This window comes from Cyprinodon variegatus, unplaced genomic scaffold (assembly GCF_000732505.1).
Source record: "Cyprinodon variegatus isolate N-32 unplaced genomic scaffold, C_variegatus-1.0 Scaffold4, whole genome shotgun sequence".
Classification (NCBI taxonomy): Eukaryota; Metazoa; Chordata; class Actinopteri; order Cyprinodontiformes; family Cyprinodontidae; genus Cyprinodon; species Cyprinodon variegatus.
The window spans coordinates 1991231-2001692 of NW_015150457.1; positions in this window are offsets into that span (position 1 = coordinate 1991231).

Sequence of the window (10462 nt, forward strand, 5' to 3'; positions counted from 1 at the left end):
AGAAATATCATAGTCACCCTCCATTTGGATATAGAAAGCCTTCAGAGTGATTCTGGTATAAAAAAAAGTGGTTAAATAAATGAGCTAGTACAAGAGGCAGGATTCAAAAGTTAAAATGAAATCTAACAGAAATAAAGAGGAAAAGTGATGAGACAGAAACCGAGTCTGCAGCGTGACATGGAGGAAACAGAACAGCGGTAAAGATAGCCTGGAGTGAAAAGTTTAGAGTGTCATTTCAGTCAAATTTAGGGGCTGATCTAAAGCTATTCATGTATAAACATGTGCAAACTCCATTGCAAGAGCAAACCTGATCTACAAACCTGTTGCATGGATCATTGTGTTACTTTAATATTCGAAACTGCAGGTGCAATCCATTTAGCATTTTGGTCCTTATGAGTGTGATGATCACATGCTGATGGTCATAGGTGCAAAATACTGTGAGGAGAATATACAAATTATTTAAAAAACCTGAAAAAAGTTGTTTGTACATTTTTATTGTCTATGTACTGCCTGTTTGAACATCTGGTGCAAACTTGCACTCAAAAATGTCTGTGGTAATTGGAGCCTTGGGTGCAAAAAAAAAAAAAATGGAAAGAGACTTTGTGCACATGTGAATAGTTTTGGACAATCAGAAACAAAATATTACAGATATTATCTCCTCAGGAATGCTATTTCAGGGGCAGTTTGACTAGCCAATAATTCCAGTGCACCATCACTTTGTAGCACAGCACATGTCTAGAAGCAGAGGAGCACATCTATCCCATAAGGTAGGGCAGATTACTTGATCCAAAGAAATTATTTTAGTTCCTCAACACATTGGGGAACAATTAAGTCTGCATGGTACACATGAATGCAGTGGTTCTGCAAGCAAATTTCCGATAATTAAATAAAAACAAAAACCACCTTGTCTAAACCAAATACTGTGACTTGTTTAAATACAAACAAAACTAGATTGGCTTTTGCAAGCATTATTATTTTATCCTTTTATCATTCATTAATCGGACATTTATTATATGTTTGTAGTGTATATCTATATAAATAAGTTTGGTTATTTTGACCTCAAACTCCTTGCCTTCAAACTTCATATGTATTTTGCTGCCTCCTAATTTCCCCACATAAAACATGCAAAGTCCTCATTTAAATCGGATGGTTTGAACCTGTTAACCAAATCTTAGCAGAACACACACAGTTTGCCCCTAATGACATGTGCAATTTCTTTTTTTTTTTCCAAGAACATTTTAGCTCTCATAAATAATAATAAAAAAACATGCAGCAGTTTAAGTATCTTTAGAAAATCCCAATTTTTAATTAGAAATCCGCTATTACCACCCCAATAAGCTTTACGCAACATCAGTTTTAATCGGAACCATGTCAGTTTCAGGAGCTTCATTTTTGTCAGCAGCTGCATATATTTAATCCTACTGCCTAAGGTTCTTCCATTAGAGTATATTTTAGTGTGAAAACTGTTGGGTGAAGGAGTCAAAAGTCCACCACATCCAGAAAATTGAAAACATGAGGGCGTTCTCACACAGGAAGGGAAAAGAACGCTTTGATTTCTTCAAGTGTTGACAGAGCAAGGACACCTTATCCAGAACCCTCCCTCCCAACGACTCCTTGAGCAGAACTGCAAGGCGAAAACACCAGTCATTCATTTCAATAAAAGCACATGATGTAATTCCTCCACTGATCGTGGGATAATGAGATTGTAATTCTGACCTACAGAGGTAAAAGGCAGTGGTTCAACCCCAGTCCAAAAATAAAACCCAGGTCTCTCATTTGGCAATCAGCAGCTTTAATCAACAGTTTTACCTTGTGGTTAGTGTTTCACAAATCCCCTGAAAATTGCTCATTTTGCTGTAGAGTGTGGAGCTGATTTGAAGTAGAGAGTTTAGAAGAAATCTCAGTGAGAAAAGCTCTCAATCATGACACGAAAGATGATTCTGGGTTTTCATCTCAAGCTAATAAAAGTCATATGGTAAGAAAAATACCCCAGCAGTCCACACCAGGGATTGATGAGGGAGGGGCGACTTAGAGATCATGGCAGCGCAATGTTTTTCTAGCTCTGCTTCGAAAACAGACATAATCACTCGTACACAAGTAGCAGCCACTCTGTAATGTGTGGTTTTGGAAGCAAATGAGAATTATAACCACAAGAAGTTCTGAATGCAGTCATCATGTATGAATGTTAAGATGAAGCAGAAACCTGCACAGTGCTACTCATATCTAACTAATCATTACATTTCAAACATATTTCAAATCAAGCTCTAATACCTCACTCTATGAAAATTTTCTCATTCAATGTCTTTACTGCAGTGGAGAGCAGATTATTATGGACTTAAAAATGGTCGGACCTTGTCAGATTACCTTTCATTGGGAATGGTATGCTAAAGTACCCTGGAGGCTTTAAACAAAACTCTAATTTCCTTGCAAATCCCACATGTCAATATTGGTTTTAAACTAGGAAAGCATTTTAGGTCATCTCAGGAGACTGATGCTACGATATAACCAGAGTGAATGTATTCCCCTGAGGGAATTTTACATTTTTGCCTGAAACTTGTATAAACTCACTGGACTTAAAACCTATTCAAAAATGTTCGAGTGCAGATGCTCTTGATGCTAGTTGTTTTTTTCTTAAATGCTGAGGTAGTTGTGCAAAACATCTACCGGGACATACATCTTCTGAAAAGTTTCTTTTTATCCAAAGTAGAGGTGGGTAGAGTACCCAAAAATTGTACTCAAGATAGAGCAGCACTACTTAACTACTTAAGTAAACGTAAAAAGTACTTTTCAAGAAATCACATCAAGTATTTGTCAAAAGATTAACTCAAGTGGTAAATTTATAATATTGTTTATAATATTATCTGATGTAAGTTTTAAAAATGCATTAGTTAGACATTATGTGTAGGTTTTGGCATTTTAAACACTAAACTATATACAAAATACTAATAAATAACATAATAAGACAGACTTTTCTAAATCCATTTATCCCTAAAATGTATTTACTTAATCCTTTCAGAGAAAATTGAACTTCTACTAACAATATCTACTGTTAAATGTATTTTTACCTGATATCCAAATAGCTCAAGTTTCTCACTGTGGCAGAAATTGTACACAAACAGCAGCAGTGGTACTTTGCAATAATATTACTCAAGCAAAAGTAAGAAGTAATGTACAGTAAAACTACTACTAAAAGTTTTGTTTGTTTGTTTTTGTTTTATTTTTAAGGTTAATAGGATAAGTCAATGTGAGTAGTTATTGCCCACTCCTGATATTCAGAATACATTCCGAAAAGTCTTGGGGATAATCAGGATGTTTTTTTTTTTTATGAAATGTAAGTCTGAACGTTCTGTTTTTCTTTTTTGTTAGTTTGTCTTTGTTTTTTGGGCCTTAAAATTCTTTTGTAGATGCATGTTTTTCCAGCGTTCTTATTGTTGAACCATAAATATTGATTTAACCGAGTAAGATCTGCAGTGCTTTAGATGTTGTTCTTGGTTCATTCTAAGACCATGAAAGAGTCAGTAATGTGATCTTGGATGAATTCTGGTAGTCCAGGGTTGTTTCAAGTTTTTTCGGTTGTGGATCATATTTTTATTGTGGTTTTCTGGAATCCAAAAGCCTCAGCAATGACTTTGTTACACTTTCAGACTGATTGTGTTTTTGCTTTTGGCATTTAGATCAGTTTAGGGTCATAATTATTTTTTATCAAGATGGTTACTTAACAATTTCAAGCCTGAATTCTAGGACTTTTAGCGACACAGAGTTTTCATGAGCAAAACCTTTAATCACGTGTGTTACTGTAGCTGTGAACCACCTGGAGAATAAGTAGATTATTTAGGGGCACCTCAAAGGGTTTGGCTGTATAAAAAAGTGCTACATAAGTAAAAGTCTATGTCTTCCACTCTACCATATCCTTTTGCAATTTGCTGATGGGGCAACCAAAGTTCCCCTCATGGACCATTAAAGCTTCATATTAGCTTCTGTTTAGTTTCACTTGCAGCAAACTCAGCAAACTGTGGGAAAACCCCAAGAACAAACCAAAGCCTAGGTAATGCATCATATGCCTTAATTTATCCAAAGAGGATATATGTCACATCAATCCAGATGTTCGCGCAATGATGAAATTATTAGAGATAGCTGTGTGGGAATTTTTACCAAAGAAAACTCATTGTGAAATTCAAAACAACATATTTGTTTCCCACACCCTTTATGACCCATTCAGTTCTCTGGCTGCAGATCTAAGCAAGTTCAAGTCAAGCTGCTGCTGTTGCAACATTAACTCGATTCTGACAACCCTTGACCATGATTTCAATGCTGGGCAGATTTTTATTGACTCCCATTGTTAACCTTAACAGTGGACCTTTTAAATGATAATGATTTTTTGATGTTTTTGGTATCTTGATGATTTTCAGCAAGAGAGACAAGCAGAGAGAGTAGCAGCTGAGGCAGCAATTTGAACATCTTTGCTATGACTCACTTATTTTATCCAGAAGGACATAAAAAAAGTAAATCTGTGGACCTCTGGTTCATTGAGACATTAATGCAATGCACCTCTTTTTCTGATTCATTTGTCCGACGGACATTGCTGCAAAAGTCTTGCGGTTCTTTCAAGAAAAAATTTGTAAGTTGTTGCCTTCAATTTATTTATTTAATTATTGCTGCAGGGAGCAGCAGTTTTCTTCTGCCAGGTCTTTCCGGTCTTTTTGCAACTTTGCTTTCCCATTTATAATTCAACATACTGACTGAAGCCTGCAGTTGGAAATCAGTAGGCTTTTTGATTTTATTTTTTTAATTCTTAGGTTATTGTACAGTTTGATCTCCAAAATAAATTGGCAAAAAGTTGATACGGTGCAACAGATGAGATCTCTGCTGATTACTGTTCATTTATGCATAATTTTAGTGCACACCTACATCTTCCAGAGCAAGGCTATGAATCAATTTTTCTATTGAATCTGACAGAAACACCAAAGCTTAAATGTGGTAGGAATTCAATTGGTGCGGTCTGTTTGTGTGTTTCCTTCTCTCCACCACCAGGAGGTGCCCTGTCGTCGTTGGGCCTCCCTGCACAACTGCGGCTCATTGGACCATTATCTGGAGGAGTATTTGAGCAGTGGGCTGTCACTACCTCGACACCAGAGTGTTTGCCAGTTTTGGGAAGCCTTCCTCTATACCTGTATACCTGGACCTTCTCCCCCTGGAAGGAGAAACTGAGTTTACACTGAGCAGGGGAAACCTCCACATGATCCGTTCAAGTTCCCATCAGAAATCTGAGTGACAGTCCGCTCCATTACTCCTCTGGGTCCAACGCTTGTCTACCTGTCCGCTCTCCAACGTGTTCCGTATTCTCTGGATAATCCCACACAGACTGAATTCAAGGGTTGACAAGAGCCCCCAAAAATGTGAGTCCCTCTCCTGCATAAATGTAACAACATCCAAGATTCCCACGGTCCCTGAACTGATCTCTGTGATCTTCCCTTCTGACTTCCAGTTCCGGTTCACCAGTTCACTGAGTTCCAGACTCAACGCCAGTCCTCATTACAACAAATAAACCTGTTGAACTTTCCTTTGTGTTCTCTGAGTGGTTACTCTGCATGTGGGTCAGATTCATTAAAACAATCATGACAGAAAGTGTAAAATGAGAAGAGATCAATGACGGGTTAAATACTGTTACCTTGTATTTTCTGGATCACCAGTAGCCAATTAAAATAGCTACCCAGAGACATCAAACACAGACTTATTTTACAATCCCTTCTTCTCTTCTCAGGATTTCCTGAGTGTACCAAGGTGGGAATGGGGTTGATGTCAACCTGTCAAGCTCAGAACAGGTGAATCCGATATTGAAAGCGAACAGTTAGATTTCTTAAAACTTTATTAAAAACTTAATTGGAGTGAACAACGTCTGCAGTGGGTGGAGACAGCAGGTTAGTGACCACGTCCTTGTGGAAGTGGATGATAATGAACGAGTGAGTCACTAACCTAGTATTATAGTTCAGTCCAAATCCATAGGGTGAGGCTGATTCCAGCCGGCTGGCAGCTATCATGGTATGGCGTTGATTTATCAGTGGTCAGAGAACCAGCAGGAGATCAAAACCAAGCAGACAAATGTAGGCAGGATTATCCAGAGCCGATGTTGGGGAACATGCTCTGTTGTCAGAGCCAGGAGGTCAGAGATACGGTGAGGTGCCAAGGGAGAATCCAGGAAGGAGTCAGGTCACAGTTCCAGGTACAGCACATAAACATGCAAAGATCCGGCAGGAATCAGAAGACAGGTCAGGTAAATAGATGGGAACAGGTCGGGCTCAGAGATTGAGAAGCAGAACAGGTCAAGATCAAGTAATCAGAGTACAGGAATGCTAGAATAACTCTCCCCAACAGTTCAAAAATAATCTGGTTCTGATGACTGGTCTGAAGGCTGGTTAATAGAGACTAATGCAGGAGGATCAGATAAGCAGGTAATTAATTATGCGGGTGTGTGAAATCAGTACTCAGACCAGGCATCAGAGCCAAGATCATGACAAAACCAACTGGTGTATGCTTCTGAGTTAGTAGGAACAGAACCCAGTTTGAATGAAAATATAAATAATTATTAGTTAATTAGGTTTTAACTTAGAACTTGAAAATCAATTTCAAACCAATACATCTCATTTTAATACTATATCAAAACAGTCTGTCTGAGCAATTTAAATGCAGCCTAATGCTCGTTTCCTGCAAACTTTGACGACCTTAATCTAAGGTAGTTACTGTTCTAAATTAGTGATCTACAACACGATCATGTGACTCGTTGAATAATATGTCAGGCCACAATTATTGATTGTGTTTGTGTGGTTGGGTGATGGGGGGAGATTTATCATTTTTGTTAATATTTTTATCTATAATAATATGAAGCAATAAAATATAAGAGAAAAAAATGAAGGTCTAAATCTGGAAAATATCAGTTTATTGATCAAATTTAAGCCGTAGAGAACTAGATGGCAATGTGTAAGTATAAAATGTTTGAAGGTCTGAAAAATTCACTCAAAGCACATAGGGACACAGGTAATTCTGCAACATGCACTGATGGACACACTGTGCAGGTTACAAAGAAGTGTAGTTTCAATCACAGGAGTGAAAAATGGATTGGGGGGGTTGATGCAACATGGTACCCATTGACAAATGGTGAGTGCCTCAAAAACATTTACAAAAATTAGATAATCAGATATAGTTACCTTCCCTCCTGCTACGTTCAGTGAAAGAATTGCATCTATACTGGCTTCTACCTGCCTTTTTGTGCTGTAATTATGAATCTGGAAACTTTTCTACATTTTTTTAACTGTTGATCATGCTTCAAATCAAATTTTTATGGTTTATACTTTGTTAAACAGGAAGGTTATTTTTCAGACTACGCGATACAATAAAAGCTTTAACAGTTAATCTAAGATTTATCAGCACAGGAAGGAAGAAATTAAGTTACAGTTACTGACTTTGCTTTAAGAAAATTTGAACTTGGACTTGAATATCATAGCAGAATACTAGTAAACGCATCGGGGGTTACGTTGATGCATATTGATTATGGCTCCCATATTTATTCAAACTGAGGACAAATGCCACAGAGGGTGATTAAATCCAGGCTCCGTGCTTGGACGCTTCTGGGGCGGATTTTCCAAAAGCAAGGGAGTTGGCGCCGGTGATCCTGTGTATTTTCCACCCTGATCTCTACTTGGCAGAGGGCTAAATAATAAAGCTCCTTTTTACTAAACTGCCTTGGGTTCCCTGTGTACAACCCCCGCCCCCCCACACTCCCTTGTCTCTGCTGTTTTAACATGACCCACCACTATGAAGACCCCAACCTTTCCTCCCAAAGCCAGCCCCAAGCCCATGCTCTCTGTGGGGTCAAGCTAACTTGGCCTTGAGGCCACTTTGCAAGGACATGAGCATACAATGGTGGAATTGATGGGTGAATAGTGGAAGTTGTAACTGATAACCATCTGAAAATAAAGTCATGGAAAGAAGTCCAAACAGACATCAATCTGGGGGGGCGTATATCTGTGCCTATACGTCTCTGCATATATCCCACATATGTTTTTGCGTTCTAGCTGTTATTTTTGATTGCATCATGGAGTGCAGCAGTGTATTACTCAAGCCCAATCACGGAAACATAGCAAGCTGTGATGAAACGTCCATTCATGCGGCCATGCGTGGATGTGTGTTTATTTTACTTCTGTGTAGGTTAATCTGGGTCCTCAAAGCCTGGCCCTGTGTGTGACTGCCAAGGCTCACAAACCTCGTGTACTCTGATCAGCCTGCCAGCTTTGAAACCTGAGAAGCAGGAGAAACCTCCTCTGAAAAGCTCACAGCCCAGGCTTATTTTGCCTCCAGATGTAAATTCAAATCAGGTAAATCTGAAGGAATACCTCTCTTGTAAAAACATTGAATTCTAGAATATTTCAGCACTGACAGGGTTTTGTAGCACCTTTACCTCCACATGTCTAAAAACACAAGGCATTTAATATAGATTTAGACTCTGACTAACCATGTAGGTGGAGGAGTATGCAGTAAAAGCCAAAACAGTAGCTTGGTAATAGGGAAGGAAAATTAAGGGATTTTTCCATTTTTGCCCACTGAAACATTTTCCCTGTTAACAATGAAATAAAAACACCACATAAGCCTTAGGGTACACTGGAAGAAATTAGTCCCCAGCTGCTGTATTTAATCAACAAGGCCACAAATAAAGCTGTGACGCCCAGTGACCAGTTTTTATCAAGCTATAATCTCAGAAAACACATCACTTAAGAAGCGATGGAAAGAGGTATTGCAAGCACAGTTTAAAATTAAAATCAGTCTGCATGCGAAAGCAGAGCCTGAACAAACTTTTATTGCATGACAGTTAAGGCTCACCGCCCTTCCTCAGATTACCAAACCTTTAATGTAGTCTTCGTCTTGAGAAGAAAGAACTTGGTGCTTTAAACCACTTTTAAATTAGTTAATTCATGTTAAAAGTGTAGTATAAACTGAAAAAAAATGTATTTCACACAATATTTTTTACATACACTATTAAAAGAAAAATAAGCCCTTTTTTGCCTGTGTCAGACATTTTGATAAACTGTTCCTGCTTATAAATCTATCCATCCATTTTATTATTATCATTTGGAGCTAGACTACCTGGAGAGAACCCACTCATGCTAAACTCTAAAACCTGACAGGAACAGTTTAAACAGGTCATTACAGTGTGAGGGCTCACAAACTATTCTCTCAAGAATTTAGCATAAGACTGGAAGACTAGATATAGGTCTACAATTTACTAAATAATCTTGATCAATTGAATATTTTTTTTTAAAAAGTTTATTTGCAGCAATCATAAAAGCCTATCATATCACTGTTCCAGAAATAGTCAGTCATATATAAAGTGGTGGTGGAGGATTGGCTCTAACATACGTTGAAGTTGAAGGTTTAGATGCTGATTCAAGAAGTTTGAAAACTCAGAAAGCACAACACAATTCAGGGTTCTATTGTTACCTTTGATATTGCCTCAATTTCTAGGAATTAATCATATTAGGAAGAATTACATTATTTATTTATTTAATGAGTAGGAAAATGCTTTGAAGAAATATTGTTCTCTCCACAATTATTACTGCATGTCAGGAAAAGGTCCAAAATATAGATAAATATTACAGTAAGAGTTAAAAAACTTAAAACAGAAAAATAAGTGCTATAAAAGATTATCAATAATCAAAATACATTTTCGACCAACAGAAAATGACACAGCTTCTGCTTACCTTCATGTTGAGCATGTTTTTCCTCCTGTTTTCTCTTTTTGCTGACCTTCACACCAAATGGCTTTGACCTCCTTACTTCTATCTTCTACAGACACGTAAAACCTGGTTTAAGGTACAGTGGAGGATTTTCGCGAATTTTTGAAAATATCCGCCCTCTCCACTTTAAAAACAAAAGGGAGGGGAGGGAATGCTTATTAAACATGTGTGAGAGCATGCACGAGCCCATTGCTCCTCATCCACGCTCTGTTTAAAAATTGCATCGCTCATACAAGCTTACTTTGCAATTTTTCCACTATGTCAGACTCACCACCGTGAACTAAAATGGGGACGAGCGTGCAGGACGGCCTTATGTAAACATATCACCAGAATGATTGACAATTAGGAGGACCACTTATTTTGATGATCCACCCGGAAAAAGAACATCCTCCCTGATACATTGAATATGTCTATGAGCAGAGATGGTAAGTAACGAAGTGCAAATACTTCGTTACTGTACTCAAGTAGATTTTTCTGATATTTTTACTTTACTACTTATTTTTATGGTGACTTTTTACTTCTACTCCTTACATTTTTACACAAATATCTGTACTTTCTACTCCTTACATTTTAAAAAATTGCCTCGTTACTTTAGTTTTGAATTATTTCAATGGAGTTACCGTTATTATTTTTCACGTCATCAATACCAAATTTAATCTATTTGGATGGTTAGGGTT